The 20,233-nt window shown below is 43.0% G+C and overlaps 1 protein-coding gene across 2 annotated transcripts in view; it reads left to right on the top strand.

Annotated features, from left to right (window-relative positions):
* The window catches only part of DPP6 (dipeptidyl peptidase like 6), a 1,246,761-nt gene that overhangs the window by 226,070 nt on the left and 1,000,458 nt on the right, over positions 1–20,233 (top strand). The window lies entirely within an intron of this gene.

Raw genomic sequence — 20,233 nt, 5'->3', positions numbered from 1 at the left:
GCGGACCGCTGGGTGCGATGGACCTCTGGTCTGATCCCGGTGGAGGCAACTTCTTATGTTCATTCTTGGAACCCAATACCACAACATTGTGCCGATTTAATCTGGAGTTGTTTTATGAATATGGATGCAGCATAGTTACATTCATTATCAATTCACGACTAAACAAACAATTCAACAGTATCAATAAGTAGTAACATTTCAGTTGCTAAATTCAACTTTAAGATGTCTCTTTCCCTTCCCTACTGGATAGTACCCATAATTATAATATTGCTTGACTCAAGTTTTTTTGAGTTTGTTTGTTTTTTAAACATGGAGTGAGTATAAATTCCTTTATTTAAACATTAGGGGCTAGATTCACTAACCTGTCTTCCGTGGCCAATGCCAGCAGGCCCGATGAATTCACAACAGGAAAAAATTCAAATGAGGGCGGAACGCCCTCATCTGCCAACACGGATCGCTAGATAGTCTGTAGATAGTCTGTGTATGTGTCTAAGACCCCTCTGAGCCGTGACTTTTACAAAAAAAAAAAAATTTACTTTTTAACTTTTTTGTAGCCCAGCGAGCCCGTTTTAACCCGCGGGTTAAAACCACGGGCTCGCACTGCGGGGAAAGGCAGGGGAGATTCAGGGAAGAGCAAGGCGGCGATTCAGGGCAGAGCAGGCAGGTGAGATCAGGGGAAGAGCATCGGGGGGGGGGGGGGGGGGGAGGCAGCAGAGAACATGGGGGCAGCAGAGAGCATGGCGTGAAGAGAGCAGGGCTTCAATGGAGCAGGAGAGTCGGAAAGTCCCAGCAGTCGCTTCTTGGATTGATTGGCCAGCCCAGTCGGTTTCAAAAAATTTTGGGGTGAATCGCGTCCCTGTCTACTTTGCATATGTTTCCCCTCATTTGCATGCACGGATTGGAAGCGGATCACAGGAGAGGTTAGTGAATTGGGCCGGAGGGAAATCTAGTCGCAATGGTGTCACAAACCGATCCCTACACGATCGGTTTGCTTAGTGAATCTAGCCCTAAGGCCCAAATTCTATATATGTTGCCTAAAAACTCAGCATTGACTAGTGTAGTGTAGCACTAAAACCCTGATTCTGTAACCGGCGTCCATGTTACAGACACCGGTTAGAGAATCGGGTTAGAGTAGACGCAACCGCTACACTTATTGTGGCAAGGGATAAGTATAGCAGCCGCCTGTCCGATCGCCGGCAGGAGGGTGCCGAACCCCTCCTGCCGGAACACCCCCCCGAAACTCCCAATCGCCGGCAAGAGGGTGCCCAACCCCTCCTGCCGGAAAGCCGAACCCCCTCCAGACCCTCCATACTAACGACCTCCCCCTCGACTCCCCTAACCTCCCCCCAACTAACCTTTAAATGTTGGCCAGCTGGACTGGTCTTGCTGCCGTCCAGCTGACAGGCCCGCCTCGTCGAAATGAGAAGGGCCCACCCCTTCCCGGCCCATCCCCGCTAAGTCTAAGGCCTGATTGGCCCAGGCTCTAGAAGCCTGGACCAATCAGGCCTTAGGCATAGCGGGTCCGCCCATCCCCACTAATCCTAAGGCCTGATTGGCCCAGGTGCCTACGAGCCTGGGCCAATCACATTTTTTTAAAATACGTGCATCCCGATTGGCTGATTAGACAGCTGTAGGACGCCTACAGCTGCCTAAAATCGGGACGGCACTTTGCAGAATCAGGGCCTAAGTGCGATTCTATAAGTTATGCACACTGTATAGAATTCTGCCTACCATCACTTGGCATCCCAGCATTTAGACACACCCTATTTATGCCAGAGTTTTCTTGGCATAAATGCCTGTGCTTAATTTGTGCAACCAACGACGCCTAAATCAAAATCATGTACCCAACTCAAACACTGTCCATGATCTGCCCCACTACACCCACTTTTAACTACATGCTTTGGACTAGGCGCATACTATTTATAGAATCACACTTTGGGCTAGATTCACTAAGCAAACCGATCGTGTACTGATCGGTTGGTGACCCCTTAACGAGCAAATTTCCCTCCGGCCTGATTCACTTATCTCTCCTGTAGTCTGCTTCAAATCCGTGCATGCAAATGAGGAGAAACGCATGCAAATTGGACAGCGACCCGATTCACTACACAAAATTTCACATCTGACAGGGCTGGCTGATCAACGGAAGAAGCGACTGCTGGGGAGCAGTTGAAAATGTCCTTCTGACTCTCCTGTTCTATTGAAGCCCTGCTCTCTGCCCTGTCAGCCCCGATCTTCTGCAGCCCTGAACGCCTCCTGCAGCCCTGATCTGCCTGTTTTGATCTGCCTGCCCCGGCTCTCGCGGTCCTGCACCCCTGGGCTTGCCTGCTCCGAATGTCTGCCTGACATGTCCACTTGGCTTATAACATTTTTGCAACATTTTTTGCTGCAGTTATTTATTTATTTAAACATTTCTATCATATCTCCCCTCTCCCGCCTTTCCTGCACTGACAGTTCTGCACCACTTCCACATGTAAATGTTCAGGACACTGGCACTTAGCATGCGTAAGGGGCAGCAAATTGATTGTAAGGCAGTGCTTCTCAACACAGTCCTTGGGAAACGTGCAGCCAGTCAGGCTTTCTGGTATCAGCAAGGAATATGCATGCAATAGATTTGCATACTCTGCTTCTCTTATATGCAAATGTTTCTCATGCATATTCATTGTGGATAGTCTGAAACCCCGACTGGCTAGGTGTGCCTTGAAGATTGGGTTGAGAACACTGTTGTAAGGGCACGCATAAGTGGTATAGCTTGTATGTGCCACATGGAGGACATGTGGGCAGGGCTGCCACTTACAGTAAGTTGTGTACTCTTGCCACATTTAGGAACCTGCAATCACACTAAGTCGGTGGCTGGTGTATCTGGGTGCCTAAAAAGCACGGTGATGTCAGTTACATTAATACTCTAATACAGGGGTCTCAAAATCCCTCCTTGAGGGCCGCAATCCAATCGGGTTTTCAGGATTTCCCCAATGAATATGCATGAGATCTATGTGCATGTACTGCTTTCAATGCATATTCATTGGGGAAATCCTGAAAACACGACTGGATTGCGGCCCTCAAGGAGGGACTTCGAGATCCCTGCTCTAATACCATCCGGGCACTTGGATGCCATTATATAGAATCAGGCTGTCATTTCATGACATCAGAATGCCTAAAAAGAGGTGCTCAAGTCTAGAATTTCCTCCATAATGACGATTATTGAGTGAATTTTGGTATGTGTTGAAGAGGATTTCATTTGTGCATTACTTGAAAATTACTTGTATTTAATCTGTTTTATGGTGCTTGGTTTAAGGTGTCATGTGTGTATGTTTGATTAAATATTCATTTGAATGATGGTAGCAATAGTGTAGCAGTTTTCTCCTTCAAATATTATGTCAATGACAAATCACCCTTTTCTGAATGATAAACTTAAGGGATGTTTTCTTTCCTTCTTATATTATTTTTGTTTTTTCCCTTTTTGAATTTATTTATTTATTTATTTATTTATTTAATTATTTATTTACCACTTATATCCTAAGTGGTTTACATCCAGGTACTTTTATCATATTTCCCTGTCTGTCCCGGCGGGCTCAAACTCTATCTAGTGTACCTGGGGCAATGAGGGGATTAAGTGATTTGCCCTGGGTCACAAGGAGCAGCAAGGGATTTGAACCCACAACCTCAGGGAGCTAAGGCTGTAGTTCTAACTACTGCGCCACTTTCATGCTTCTTAATTTTTAATTTATAAATCTTTTTGAACCCTTGATTTTGTGGGGAAAGATGACCTCAAGTGCTTGCGGTTGTGTAACTTTAGAACTAGTCTTGTTGCACTAACCTCCTGTGGACTTTCATTAGTCTCCTTTTTTTCCCCCTACTCTACGTGGCGGTATATGATGGTTTCTTTTATTTTATTCAGATTATTTATTGTATTATTCATATTCTTTATACACATCCAGGGGAGGGGTAAGGGGGGTTGGGTGGTAGGAAGTTTGGGTTGTTTTAAGAATTTGATGTAGTGTAAAGTGCTGTTCGTTTCATGTTATGATATTTTCTTGCACTTTCTATAAGTTATTATATAAAATCAATAAAAATTATTTTAAAAAAAAATCTTAGGGCTCCTTTTACAAAGGTCCTTAACACGCGGAATAGCGCAGGCTAAAATGCTGTGCACGCTAGCCGCTACCGCCTCCTCTTGAGCAGGTGGTAGTTTTTCGGCTAGCGTGCGCTAATCCAGTGCGTGCGCTAAAAACGCTAGCGCCCCTTTGTAAAAGGAGCCCTTAATTTATGAAATTCTCAATTTTTCAAACATTTAAAATTTCATTTATATTGATAGTCATGATAGTCACAATGAGGCCTTGCTTATACTTAGCTTTGTTCCGAATGCACTGCCAGTACTTTCAATTCTCTGCTTCTGTGCCTGGAACGGTTGTCAACTGGCTTTGTTAATATGATACTATTGTTCAACGGAGCTTCTCCGTTTCACTCAATGAAGAGCTTCCTCAGGAGATATTCAAAACCATGTGTGATTCTACCCATCGACATTATTTAAACCTCAGAGATGATTCGTGCGCTGCTCACTAAACTAAGGGACTTTAATTCTCTTCCCGTGTTCGAGTCCAGATTAATGGTGTAGCAGTTCACATACCTGTTGTGGAAGTCCCCCAGTCAGTCACATTTCCAGGATATCCACCATCAATATTTTAGAGAGAGCTGTATGCACAGTGGCATAGCGAGGGTAAGAGGTGCCTGGGGCAGTGACACCCCTCCCCCACCCTCGTCTCTGCCCCAACTCCTTCCCCGATCCCACCTGCCAAGTACACCCCTTCCCTTCCCCACACCCCATTCCACCCCAGCCACACCCCCATTCTGCCCCAGCCCAGCCCCCACAAAGCCTCATCTCTTTTTCTGGATAAGCTCCAGCCGCGTCTGGAGGACCTGGAGCATACGCGGATGTGTGTGACATCATCCGCACATGTTCAGAGGCCCTCCAGATACAGCTGGAGCTTGTTGGGTTTTTCCAAAACCAGGACAAATGCTGAATTTTGGAAAGTCCATCCAGGAGCCCAGACCGTCCTCAAAAAGGAAGACATGTCCAGGTTTTCCCAGACATCTGGTAACCCTATGCCATTCAAAGTTAGGCACTGTTTATAGAATTGTGCCTAGCAGCACCTAACTTGAGTCAAATGCCGCTAGGCATCTGCAACTTAGGCCAGGGTTTTCATGGACTAAAATACCAGCACCTTATTCTATGCCTAAACTTTGTCCCTAACCATGACCACTTTTTAGGTAGGCTCCAGTAGGCAACTACATGGCGCCTATCAAGTTAGGTACTTACCTGAAAATTATTATTTTTTAATCAATTTTAATTGGTATTTTTAAGGCACTGTTCAATTAACATTGCCAATTGATCCAATTAAAAAATATAAGGCCCTCTTTTACTAAGTCGTGGCAATAGTTTCTACCATGGCCTTGAGCACTAAGGCCCTGATTCTGCAAAGCGTGTCTAAAGTTAGGCGCAGTTTGGACATCCAAGATAGGTGTCCTTTGTAGAATCGGGTTCAGTGACACTCAGCACTGTTTAGACGTCTAACTTTTTAGGAATCCTTTAGAGAATCTGTTTTTAGATGAGAGTTTGACGTCCAAACAATGCCCTTAATGTTATAATATTTTATTATTTTGACGTTATTAGAATGGCGATTTTATGGTGTTTTTTTTATTATAACTGTGAATACTGGGAGTTGGATCTGTTTAATGCTTTTATTTATTTCTCTTCCATCTGAGAGAGTGACTGGCATTTGAACCAGCAACATTAGGGTAGAAAGCTGTAGATTTAACCAGTGTGCTACACAATGAGCTAGCAAGTTGCATAGCAATTGTAAAACTAGTTCCTATAGGCATTGTAAAGAAAGTCTACTTTTGAGCTTAGTTTGGGCTTCAGATAGATCTGAGTTCTATGGACGGAACTTAGGCACAGTTTGGACATCCTTAATGCAATCTGCTAAATAGCTCTTTGGTTTTTTATTTACATTTAATAAGGCATCACATAAACAGGGCACATCAAAACAGATATATTGCATGCAAAACCTTCTATTTTTGTGGACAAAAATATATAGATTGCATACATAACTTCATTTGCAAAAGCTTAAAACCAGAAGAAAACAGATACAGACCTTAGCATGGCTTCTACTTCATTGCAAATGGAGGTGTGCAGCTGCACAATCCTGACCTCATTGTGAGATCATCAAGGTGCACTTTAGTGATTTCACCAAAAATTTTCTTTACAGAAATGTGTGCAGTTGAAGATCTTTTACCTGATCCCTTTGAAGAAGCCAAAAGACTGTTGAAACGTGGATCTAAAAAGAGGACATGTCCAGGTTTTCCCGGACGTCTGTTAACTCCAGAGTAGAGGAGTGTGGGCACTAGAGATTTCTAGCTTATTATACTATGTTCCAGATGTCTAGGTTTACCTTACCCATGTACCCAATTGGTATGAAACCAAGGGCTCCTTTTACAAAGCCGCACTAGGGCCTTAACACGCGGAATAGCGCGCACTAAATTGCCGCACGCGCTAGCCACTACCACCTCCTTTTGAGCAGGCGGTAGATTTTCGGCTGGAACGCGCTGTAGTGCGCGCTAATCCGGTGCATGCGCTAAAACCGCTAGCGCGGCTTTGTAAAAGGAGCCCCAAATGTTGAGAAATATGCAGAATGAGGCCCAAATTGGGACCCAGTTTCCTGCCAGCTAATAACACTGGCTTAATGAGAACTGAAATCTGTTTCACTAAGGGCTCCTTTTATCAAGGCGCGCTACGGGGGTTAGCGTGTCAGACATTTCATCACGCACTAACCCCTGCGGCAGCCTAAAATCCTAAAGCCTCGTCAATGGATGCGTTAGGTACTAGCGCGTCAGGCGGTTTAACGCGCAGTATTCCGCGCGTTAAACTGCTACCGCGCCTTTGCAAAAGGACCCCTAAGTCTAAGGTAGTCTTAATTAATATAAGCAGCTAACTTTATTTAATGTTTATCTAGCACCTTTATGTTATTTATTACATAGTTTAGAAGTAAAATTTTATATTTACGCAGATGACATTTCAATACTCATCCCTTTAACCAAACTCACTTCAGAAGTGTTAAATTACATAGCTTTTATTCATACTCAAGTGGAAACTTGGACATCTACATTTAGATTGAAATTAAATCCGGGTAAATCAAAATTCTTTTTAGCTAGTCCTAATGAAAAAATTACTGAATCAACTCTACTTTTAAACGGTCAATCTTATTCGATTTCTCCTACGCTGAAAATTTTAGGGGTTATTTTAGATCGGTCCTTATCTTTTAAGGTCCATACAGATTCACTGGTTAAGAGATGTTTTATTGTTCTCTGGAAGCTGCGTACTATTAGGAAATATTTTGATTTTATATCATTTAAAATCCTGGTCCAATCTTTAATCCTTTCAATATTGGATTATTGTAATGTTATTTATCTGGGATCGTATTAAGTAACCACTAGCCGATTAAAAATCATACAAAATACAGCTATTCGTTTGATTTTTAATCTGAAAAAACACGATCATATCAGTGTATATTATCAAAAGCTTCACTGGCTACAGTTTGAGGCAAGAGCGTTATTTAAATTTGGATGTATTTGTTTTAAAGTTTTATTTGGTTTCGCACCTTATTTCTCATTTTAGATTTTTTATTTTTAAGAAAAATATCCGTAGATCTGGCAGGTTTTATTTTCCTTCAGCAAATGCATGTCGTTACAAAAAATTTTTGGATAGGACCTTAGCATTCTAAGCAGGATTAATGAATTCATGTTTGAATCTTCTTGTTTCTCCATTTCTTACGTACTATCAATTTCGAAAAGATCTTAAAACCCATTTATTTAAACAATATACATTATTGATTTTCATATTATTATGTAGTTATAATGTACTTTTTATCTGCACTTATTTTAGCTGATATCATGTTATCCTTATTCATAGTTTTAATGCTTGTATTAGTTACTCTGATTTTATTATGTATGATGTTATTATCAAATTGTATACTGTGTACCTAATTATGTAAACCGCTATGAACTGCTGTTTAGGCGGTATATAAAAATAAATTATTATTATTATAAAGAAAAATAGCTAGAGTCAGGACCAAGTTTCAAAGAAGAGAGAAGAAAAACAGAGAAGAACAAGGCCTGTGTTTTCTTTCTCACAGGGCTCCTTTCTTAACGCGCGGAATAGCATGCGCTAAAATTCCGCATGCGCTAGCCGCTACCACCTCCTTTTGAGCAGGTGGTAGATTTTTGGCTAGCGCGTGCGGTAAAACCCATAGCGCACCTTCGTAAAAGGAGCCCACAGTCTTGGTTCAATACGCAGTCCTTATTTTGCCCCAATTATCTCAACTTCCCTAGGCAAGGGGGGTCAGATCTGTGCCTGGGTCTTCCACCAATGGATTTAAAAATAAAAGTAGTTGTAGCAGAGATGGTTCTGGGAATAATTAAAGTTCTGGGAATAAGCTATTATACCTCTTTTCCCACATCTCTCTTTACAAATGTGGAACCATGTTGACGAATTGTAATACTTTTTTCTTGCTCTGCATTTAAGAAGGTTTATCTTTAATCATCCTATTAACAAATGAGTTTATGGACAGGTTAAGCCTTTTGAATGACATTTGGATAAAGAAAAATTAAAAGGCATGACATTTTGAGACAGTACATTTTTTAAAGATGCATATAAAGATTGGGGGCCATTTTGCTAAATCTTATTGTGTGTTACGGAATTTGCATGCATTTCCATATTCTATGTATGGAAACATGGAAATGTGTTGGCAGATGAAAGCCAAATGGCCCATCCAGTCTGCCCATACACAGTACCCACTATCTCCTCTTCTCCCTAAGAGATCCTATGTGCTTGTCCCCCATTTTCTTGAATTCAGTTACGGACTTGGTCTCCACCTCCTCTACAAGGAGACTATTCCACACATCTACCACCCTTTCTGTAAAAAAGTATTTCCTTAGATTACTCCTGAGTCCATCACCTCTTAAACTTCATCATATGCCCTCTCATTCCACAGCTTCCTTTCAAATGAAAGAGACTCAACTCAGGCGCAATTTAAGCCACGTAGGTATTTAAACATCTCTCAAGCAAAAAATAGTAGTGACAAACAAATCAACACAATTACCAAAAATGTCACTCACCAGCAGTGGAATATACCTCCAAAATCCACATTAATACTAAAACGGGTGGAGAAAAAGCCTCAGGGTAATTGTTAGCATGCAGCAATCATTGATGACTTAGAGCTGGCACTTCTCATGTCATTGGCATAAAAAAAAACTCACCCACCAAATAATGTATAGATCTATAAAGGGGAACCCCCCCTTGCTGTTCACTGTAAAGTTCTAAGTACTATTTCAGCAACATTCTCAAAATCAAAATAAAAAAAGGAATAGGATAATGTAGCTCTGACGCCACCAGTTTACTGCTGCAGCTGAAAAACGCTGGCGTCTCTTACGCCTCCAACTTTTATGCTTCATCGGCGTGCAGAGCTTCTCACACAGCGACCAGCTTGAAAAAATGGCAGCAGAGCTAGAAAAAGCTCCTACAAGATCTTGTTTCACCAATTGTCAGTTGTTTTCATCAAGAATTAATACTCCATTCCATCTATGAAACATGCACAACGGCACAGCTGCAAGAAATAGCAAGCACCAAATTCACGACCGGGTTCATTACTTCCAGGTGACATGGATTAGTGATGTGTAGACCACACATCACTAATCCATGATGTCACCCGGAAGTAATGAACCACACATCACTAATCCATGATGTCACCCGGAAGTAATGAACCCAGTCGTGAATTTGGTGCTTGCTATTTCTTGTGACTGTGCCTTCCTTCGGCTGTGCCGTTGTGCACGTTTCATAGATGGAATGGAGTATTAATCCCTGATGAAACCAACCAACCTTCCTGCATATTGTCATAAGCGGCACACTTGCCACATTTAAAATGACCCACCTTCCCATCAGTCTGATCCTAGGGACGGGAAGGTGGGTCATTTTAAATGTGGCAAGTGTGCCGCTTGTGACAATATGCAGGAAGGTGCTACTGTACATCTCCATGGGAGACCTCTGATTACTTTACGTAAGGGCTAGATTCTATAAGGAACACCTCCAACTGCATCAGTAATCTTTCTTGTACCCTCCCCGCATCTACCGATCTTTCTCCTGTTAACTCATTTCCTCATTTGAGCTCCTTTTCAGATCCTGTTGATTTGTACGGGTGGAAATTTTAACAAAAAGTGATCCAATAATACCTTCAGTTCTCAAGGACAGGAGAATAGAATAGGGAAATATTTGGAGAGAGTGATCACTAGATGCAGTGCATGTCCCCTCCTCCCCTCCCCCAATACACATTTGTGCACCAATTCCAAACTCTCCAACCCATCCTGGAAAAGGGCTACCAATCCACAATCCAGTCTCCTATCACCTAGATGAAAATTAAAATTGCCTACTGTTCACAAACTAGAGAACCACAACAGCTATCATCAACTGTACCATCTCCCCTTCCCACAGTGCAACCACTGAAATATCAGTCCTCTCTGTTTTGTCCCTACCATCTCATTCTAACATTATCCTAATAACTTTATGCACATTTTCCACTCCTCATTCTGTCCAGAAATAACATCTTAAATCCTACCTGGTACATTTCAGACAGAACACCTCCTCTCCCCAGCCAAGTTTCAGTAATAGCAAAAAAGATCAAGATTGATCAACTCCCATAATTTCAAATCCCTTACTATAATGGAGCCTGCATTTATCAAACTTACCCTCAGCTCCCCCTTCTGTATAAGTCTGCTTTCACATCTGTTCACCAGAAAGTAAATGCTGCACATTTCCTTCCCTTATATACCTATATACCATTCTTGCCCATTTCTTCTGTACCTCATCACCACCTCAGTACCCTCCCAAACTTACTTCTTCGGCTTTCAAAGGTTCTGAGAGGAGCCATTTTTGGAGCCCCTGTGGGCATCTGTTCCCTCAATAAATCCTGGGTGAACCTGGAAAAGACGATGTCAGAAGTATGGGGTAGGGTCATGTCAGAGATGGTAATGGGTGTGGCACAGTTAGATATAAGTACTACTTGAAAGGGTCCAGAGAAGAGCGACAAAAATGGTTAAGGGACTGGGGGAGTTGCCGTACAACGAGAGGCTAGAGAAACTGGGCCTCTTCTCCCTTGAAAAGAGGAGACTGAGAGGGGACATGATCGAAACATTCAAGATATTGAAGGGAATTGACTTATTAGAGAAAGAGAGATTGTTCACCATGTCCAAGCTGAAGTTAGAAGGGAAAAGATTCTGTACAAATGTAAGGAAGTTTTTCTTCACCCAGAGAGTGGTAGAAATCTGGAACGCTCTTCCAGAGGCTGTTATAGGGGAAAACACCCTTCAGGGATTCAAGACAAGGTTGGATAAGTTCCTACTGGAACAGGATATACGCAAGTAAGGCTAGACTCAAATAGGGCACTGGTCTTTGACCTAAGGGCCGCCGTGTGAGCGGACTGCTGGGCACGATGGACCACTGGTCTGACCCAGCAGCGACAAATCTTATGTTCTTATGAATGAGCAAAGGAGTGAGCAGCAGCTCAACACCCGTGACTGGCTTGCTGCTGTCCTCCTTCCCCTCCCCCTGTCCATGTAGCCCTCAAGAAGGTAGCAGATGGCAACAACATGCATGGCCAACAGTGGTGGGACTTCCTTTGGATTCCTATTTTGGGACCATATATGCTTTTTAAGACTTATGTTGGACATTTCTTGTCATTTTAAATAAACATAAATGCAAGTTGGAATAGACAACTCTCTTGCCTCTTCTGTTGTTTTTCTGGCATTATCCGAGGCTAGCCCCCCTTCTTCCTCTTTTGGTTTCGTATAGATCAGGGATCTCAAAGTCCCTCCTTGAGGGCCGCAATCCAGTCGGGTTTTCAGAATTTCCCCAATGAATATGCACTGAAAGCAGTGCATGCACATAGATCTCATGCATATTCATTGGGGAAATCCTGAAAACCCGACTGGATTGCGGCCCTCAAGGAGGGGTTCTTTGAGACTCCTGGTATAGATCAACAGTGGTGAGTGGCAAGATCAGGACAGGTGATATTCTGCATCTCTGTACACAACATATCATCTGATTTTATTATTACCAGTTCTGAAACACCATTGTCCTGTCATTGTAGGAGAGAAAAAAATAAAGTCCTTTACAAATATAAGGCATTTAGTATATGTATTACTCTTTTTGTGTGTTTTTTTTTTCCCCTGGGAACTGATTGGTAGCATTTGTGACAGTTATGCTTATTTGTCCTACATTGATAGAAAATAGCACAAATGTAGTTAAAATGTACATCCGCAGATCCAGATGTGAAAATTATATGAATCTGCCCCCAAGAGTTTAGTCTCATTGATGTTTTTTGCACCGATAAATGACTGTGCAGCTGCAAAGAGCCGCTAGTTCATCGAGATTTTTTTTTTTTTTTATTGCTGTCAAAGAGGATTCTGATCTAGCACCTGCCGTCTTGACAAGAGACTGAGGAAGTGAACATAAGTGGTGAGATTTTGTGGGAAGTAAAAGTAAAATATCAGTAGGTAGCCAAGTCACTTAGGGCTCCTTTTACTAAGGCGCGCTAGTGTTTTTAGCGCACGCACAAGATTAGCGCACACTAGTCGGAAAAATTACCGCCTGCGTAAAAGGAGGCAGTAGCGACTAGCACGTGCGGCATTTTAGTGCGCATTAAAACCGCTAGCGCACCTTTGTAAAAGGAGCTCTTAGAAGTCTCATATGCCAGTAACAACATAACAACCAGCAGCTACACTGGTTGCCTTTCGAAGCTAGGGTGCTATTTTAAATTTGCTTATATTTGCTTCAAAGCGTTGTTCGGCTTGGCTCCAGCTTACCTTCACGGTTTAAACTATATGGGATTAAAAAAAAAAAAAAAGTCTGCTCGAAGAATCAATTTTTTTGCCTATCCTGCACTGAAACATTGCCGTTGTAAAAGATTTCTTCATAAATGTTTGCATTTTGGGCAGGCAAATTGAACAACTAGTTAAGTACAATAATTTCCCAGACTCAGTCTTATTACACCTTTTGAAAATCTATGAAAATGGATCTTTTTGAAAAATTTGTAAATTCAACATCAATTATACTGTGTATTTCTAAGAATATATTGTCACTGAACTGTTCAGCCTCTCTTGAAGGTGAACCGCCTAGAACTAAATGGTATGGCGGTATAATATTCAGCAGTAGTTAACTGGGAAAGGGTTAATTTGTGGGGACCAGGTCCCTACAGTATATTTAGCAGTGCATATTGTAATCGGATAGTACCCAGTGGTATAGTAAGGGGGGGATGTGGGGGAGGGGGTCCGCCCCGAGAGCAGTCTTCCAAAGATCGCGGCGCTCTAGCTCCTCTCCGTCCCCTCCTACTCCTCTCCTTGCCGCTGCCCCTTGCCTTCACCCGTACCTTTTTTTTACTTCCCAGGTGTGAGGTTGCTGCCCGCGTCAGCATTGGCGCTGTCTCTGACATCACTTCTGGGACCCACACCTAAGAAGTGGCATCAGAGGGCGAGCCAACACTGATGTGGGCATGCTACTCGCGCCAGAGAAGTTGAAAAGGGAAGGGTGGCAGGGAAGAGGGCGGGGGAGGGGCGCCACTTCCCCCATACTGGTAGCACCACTGATTTATCTTGTCTGACTGCTACAGCAGTATTTTGTTAGTAGTCAGGGGGTGGGGGAGTCAGGACAAAGTTGGGAGTTGCCTGGGCATTGGTAATATTCAGCAGAGGTATCCGAATAGCTATCTGGTTTACATAGGACAGCTAAAAGGCTGTTAACTGGTAATTATCAAGGTAACACCACTGAGTATCAGCTGGTGCCCGGGTAACTCCTGGTTCCTAAATAAGGGCCGGCACAGTAAATTCGGGTCTAATTTAGTTGGCGGTGGTCAGCTTTTAATGAAATGCTGACTGCCGCTGATTGACTATTGCTTCTCCCCCATGTTTTTATGTAGGTCATCTCTGCAAAGTAAGGCTGCAAGTTAATCACACTTAATTGCAGTTGTCCGGGTGATACCAGGACAACTGGAACAGTCAGATTTTCTACGTGTTTGATTTGATTTTTAATGTAAGGTTGTAATTCCTGGTGATGGCCTGCTTCTTATTATCTTGGATATCGCATGGAGCTCCTATTGGGTTATATTAGCGATTCATAAATATTTATATAATGTAATTTTTTTAAAATTTTCCAAATCCTAAAGATAAGAATTGCTTAATAAGTTCCTCCTTTGCATATCAAACAGTAGGAAAAATAACCGTATCAAATGAGGTCTATCTTTCATTATATGTTGTTTAGAAAATGCAGGAACACCTTTTTATTTCAAAAATTTATTTGAGATATATTTTATTTACGTATTCAATTTTCTATACCGTTCTCCCCAGGGACTCAGAATTGTTTACATGAATTTATTCATATATTCAAGCATTTTTTTCCTTGTCTGTCCTGGCAGGGCTCACAATTTATCTAATGTACCTGGGGCAATGGGAGGATTTAGTAACTTGCCCAGGGTCACAAGGAGCAGCATGGGTTTGAACCCACTACCTCAGGGTGCTGAGGCTGTAGCTTTAACCACTGTGCCATATGGTGTATGTGGAATACAAGAACTACTATGCTGAGGTTTGTTGTTACTCCACAGCAGTGGCAGAATTGCACATTTGCTGCCTCTGATTGGTCCTGTCCATGCAGAAAGAAGACGTGATATCAGAGGAGGTGGGACAGGCCAGAGGGAAAGCTTCAGAGCATATCACAGGCATCATATGTGCAACACTGCTTCTGCCAGGGACCAATGGAAGACCTCCTTTAAGATAGACCAGCAAGGATGGGGGGCCAGATGCCAAACCATGGGTATTGAGAAGGGAGTGACCTGTAAGCAGAACTAGAGGGCCCACTAGTATAGTCTATGGCCAAGGTGGTGGAAGGAGATTATCAATCTTTTATGGAAGGGAAGGGGATGGGATTTGATATACCATTTTTCTGTGGCCACAGTCAGGATTTACAAGATAAATACTTATTTTGTACCTGGGGCAATGGAGGGTGATTTGCCCAGTGTCACAAGGAACTGTTGTGAGAAATAGCTAATTAAATAAAATACGTTTACTTGTGCAATTAATCACAATTTAAAAATTTAAATCGCAAGTAAATAAAAGTAAGAGGAAAAGAAAGCCAATTTGGTTCTCAAAAGTAGTAGCTGAGAAGGTAAGGAATAAGAGGTTAGCTTTCATAAACTACAAAAGATCGCAGAAAGGGGAAGACAGGAAAAAAATATCTGGAAAAGTTAAGAGATGCTGGTCAAGAAGTCAGGAAAGTAAAGATTCAAATGGAAGAAAAAATAGCAGACACGGTAAAATGGGGAGACAAAAACATTTTTAGATATATCAGTGATAGGAAGAAGTGCAAAAGTGGCAATGTGAGACTCAAAAGTGAAGGGGAGGAATATGTAGAAGCTGATAAAGAAAAGGCTGACTTGCTTAACAAATATTTCTGTTCTGTATTCACGTTTGAAGATCAGGGAGGGGACCCACAGAAGACAAATGCGAATAGGGATTTTCAGAGGGTTGTGTTTGTGAGGAGCTAGCTAAATTAAAGGTAGACAAACCAATGGGGCCAGATGGTGTAAATCCGAAGGTGCTGAAGGTCCTTAGGGAAGTTCTGGTGGCTCTGCTGACTGAACTTTTCAATGCTTCTCTAGAGTCGGGAGTGGTACTGGAGGAACAGGAGAAGGGCGGATGTGGTCCCTCTACACAAAAGTGGAAGTAAGGAAGAAGTAGGGAATTACAGGCCTGTAAGTCTGACTTCTGTAGTAAGCAAATTAATGGAAACACTTTTAAAACAGAGAATGGTGAAGTTTCTGGAATTTGGTGGATTACAGGACCAGAGGCAACATGGATTTACTAGAGGTAGGTCTTGTCAGACAAATCTGCTAAATTTCTTTGACTGGATGACCAGAGAATTGGTTAGATGGAGTGTGCTAGATGTGGTGTATTTAGATTTTAGCAAAGCCTTTGACAGTGTATTACACAGACATCTAATAAATAAACTGAGTACCTTTGGGATGGGCCCCAACGTGATGGGCTGGGTCAGGAACTGATTAAATGGAAGACGACAGAGGGTAGTGGTCAATGGAGATCATTCTGAGGAAAGGGATGTTACCAGTGATGTGCCTCAAGGTTCTGTTCATGTGCCTGTTCTTTTTAATATTTTTATAAGCAATATTGCTAAAGGGCTGTCAGGTAAGATTTGCCTCTTTGTGGATGATACCAAAATTTGCAATAGAGTAGACATTCCGCAAGGTGTGAACAACATGAAGAAAGACCTAGTGAAGCTTGAAGAATGGTCAGAAATTTGGCAGCTAAAATTTAATGCTAAGCACTGCAAGGTCGTGCATTTGGGCTGCAAAAACCCAAAGGAACAGTACGGTTTAGGGGGTGAAGAACTTATGTGCACGACAGAAGAGTGGGACTTGGGGGTGATTGTATGTGATGATCTTAAGGTGGCCAAACAGGTTGAAAAGGTGACAGCGAAAGCTAGAAGGATGCTAAGGTGCATAGGGAGAGGTATGACCCGTAGGAAAAAGGAAGTATTGATGCCTCTGTATAAGATTCTGGTGAGACCTCATTTAGAATATTTTGTACAATTCTGGAGACCGCACCTTCAAAAAGATATAAAAAGGATGGAGTCAGTCCAGAGGAAGGCTACTAAAATGGTGCGTGGTCTTCATAATAAGACTTATGGGGACAGACTTAAAGATTTCAATATGTATACTTTGGAGACAAGGCAGGAGAGGGGATATATGATAGAGACGTTTAAATACCTACTTGATGTAAATGCACACAAGTCGAGTCTCTTATTTGAAAGGAAGCTCTGGAATGAGAGTACATAGTAGATAATGGCAGATAAAGACCCGAATGGTCCATCCAGTCTGCCCAACCTGTTTCAATTTCAATTTTTTATTTTTTTCTTCTTAGCTATTTCTGGGCAAGAATCCAAAGCTCTACCCGGTACTGTGCTTGGGTTCCAACTGCCGAAATCTCCATTAAAACCTACTCCAGCCCATCTAAACCCTCCCAGCCATTGAAGCCCTCTCCATCCCATCCTCCCCCAAACAGCCATAAACAGACACAGACCGTGCAAGTCTGCCCATTACCAGCCAGTTCAATATTTAATATTATTTTCTGATTCTAGATCCTCTGTGTTCATCCCACGCTTCTTTGAACTCAGTCACAGTTTTATTCTCCACCACCTCTCTCGGGAGCACATTCCAGGCATCCATCACCCTCTCCATAAAGTAGAATTTCCTAACATTGCTCTTGAATCTACCATCCTACAACCTCAAATTATGTCCTCTGGTTTTACCATTTTCCTTTCTCTGGAAAATATTTTGTTCTATGTTAATACCCGTCAAGTATTTGAATGTCTGAATCATATCTCCCCATCCCTCCTTTCCTCTAGGGTATACATATTCAGGGCTTCCAGTCTCTCCTCATATGTCTTCTGGCGCAAGCCTCCTATCATTTTTGTTGCCCTCTTCTGGACCGCTTCAAATCTTCTTACGTCCTTGGCCAGATACGGTCTCCAAAACTGAACACAATACTCCAAGTGGGGCTTCACCAATGACCTGTACAGGGGCATCAACACCTTCTTTCTTCTACTGGCTATGCCTCTCTTTATACAGCCCAGTATCCTTCTGGCAGCAGCCACCGCCTTGTCACATTGTTTTTTCACCTTTAGATCTTCGGACACTATCACCCCAAGGTCTCTCTCCCCGTCCATACATATCAGCTTCTCACCTCCCAGCATATACGGTTCCTATTAACCACTACCCTCTGGCGTCTGTCCGACAGCCAGTTTCTAACCCAGTTCACCAATTTGGGTCCTAACTTCAGCCCTTCAAGTTTGTTCAACATCCTCCTATGAGGAATCATACCAAAGGTTTGCTGAAATCTAAGTAAATTACATCTAGCATATGTCCTCGATCCAGCTCTCTGGTCACCTAATTAAAAAATTCAGTCAGGTTCGTTTGGCATGATTTACCTTTTGTAAAGCCATGTTCCCTCAGATCCTGTATAGGAGGGCATAGTATGAAGTTAAGGAGTAATCTAAGGAAATACTTTTTTACAGAAAGGGTGGTAGATGGATGGAACAGTCTCCCAGAAGAGGTGGTGGAGACAGAGACTGTGTCTAAATTCAAGAAAGCATGGATAGATATGTGGGATCTCTTAGACAGCGGAAGAAATAATAGTTACCATAGATGGGCCATTTGGCTTTTATCTGCTATCAGGTTTCTATGAAATGCAGTTCTAATGCAAAGCATTGGATAAATTGCACTGCTATCATCTAGCACAGGGGTGCCCACACTTTTTGGGCTTGCGAGCTACTTTTAAAATGACCAAGTCAAAATGATCTACCAACAATAAAAATTTTTTTAAAAACCACAAAGCACACTGAAAGGCAGAGAAAATGTTAATTATCATTCATATTCTGGGTTTTTTTCAAAGAGGTCAAGGCAGATGACTCTATGCAATGTCATCTCAATAACAACCATACAAAAATAGACAAATATAGCCCCTCCCTTTTTACTAAACCACATAGCAGTTTTTAGCGCAGGGAGTTGCGCTGAATGCCCCACGCTGCTCTCGACGCTCATAGGCTCCCTGCGCTAAAAACCACTATTGTGGTTTAGTAAAAGGGAGCCATAGTGCAAAATATAGACAGCAGATATAAATTCTCAAAACAGACACATTTTGATCACTAAATTGAAAATAAAATCATTTTTCCTACTTTTGTTTGGTGATTTCATGAGTCTCTGGTTGCACTTTCTTCTTCTGACTTCTTCTCACTTCACTCTGGCTGCACTTCTTCTGACATCTTCTGATTTCAGCCCACTCCTTCTTTCAGCCTCCTATATGCTTTCTCTCTTCCATACCTCATTCTCTCCCCCAACTTTTTCTTTCTTTCTCCCTGCCTCCTGTTCTTTATTTCTCTCTCTCTCCATGCCCACTTTCTTTCTGTCTCCCTGCCTGCCCCCTTTGTTTCTTTCTCCCTGCCCTCCCCCAAGCCACTAGGTTTGCCGTCGCCACCGGGGATCAGGCCTCCAAGCCACCGTCCCCCAAGCTCTGCATGCAGAAGCCTTGCACTGACCAGCATTCTGCTCCCCTTCAATTCTGATGTCGGAGAGGAAGTTCCGGGCCAGCCAAGCAGCGATTGGCTGGCCCAGAAATTCCTCTCCGATGTAAGAATTGATGTCGGGGAGAGGAATGCTGGTCAGCGTGAGGCTTCTGCAGGCCCAAATCTCCGGATCCCCAGGGCCGAGGAAAAGAAAAAAAGCCAGTCTTCCATGAGAGCCGTTCCAGTCTCTTTTTAGCACAACACTCAACTTCCCATTTTCAGACTCAAGACGTCAGAGCAGCAGCAGCAGCTCCGGCATTTTTGGGCAGAGCACCTCCTGCTCCCGACCGCCTTTCTCCAGTCTGGCTTGTCAATTCTGCCAGGGGCAGCTGGCGCTCAGCTCTCAAGGGTCATGACTTCCCTAGACCTCCCTCCCGCCTTCTCCCGAAGGAAGTGACATCATCCCCCAGTCGGAAGACGGGTTCTGGCAGTCGGGCAGGAAGGGCGCAGCAAGAATGAGTGTGCGTGGGGAACCTTGGGGAGAGGAAGGCTGATCGGCCGGCCGATTGGAACGGCAACACGAGTCTATCACGGAACCCGGGATGGGCTCCACGATCGACTGGCGTTGCCTTCCCGATCGACCGGTCGATCGCGATCGACGTATTGGGCACCCCTGATCTAGCATGATTAGAGCTCAGAACTCAGTTGGCCTTAAGAATTGGGGATCAGAGTGAAGGGGGTTATAGAAATGAGCAGGGTGGGAACACAGAGTAAACCTAATATCTGATTTAAGACAAAAAAACAAACTCCAAATGCCAATACACTTGCCTGCTCCATGACTAAAATGAATAGTTACAGCTCTGAGCCCAAGGGCTATGAAAGGCCATCTTTACCAGATAACAACACAGGAGTATGGGTAGTCATAGGACACCCTATTGCCATGAAGAGCCCCTGTGTCCTGTCAGAGGATGAACCTCGGGTTATGTGTTCCAATCCAAAATGAAGATCTCACTGATATACAGTGGTCAGTTGGCAAAGATGACTTAGTGATGATCACACTTACAAGAT

This window comes from Geotrypetes seraphini, chromosome 2 (assembly GCF_902459505.1).
Source record: "Geotrypetes seraphini chromosome 2, aGeoSer1.1, whole genome shotgun sequence".
Lineage (NCBI taxonomy): Eukaryota > Metazoa > Chordata > Amphibia > Gymnophiona > Dermophiidae > Geotrypetes > Geotrypetes seraphini.
The sequence above is the reverse complement of the archived record's forward strand: the minus strand, read 5'-3'. Positions and strand labels throughout refer to the sequence as shown.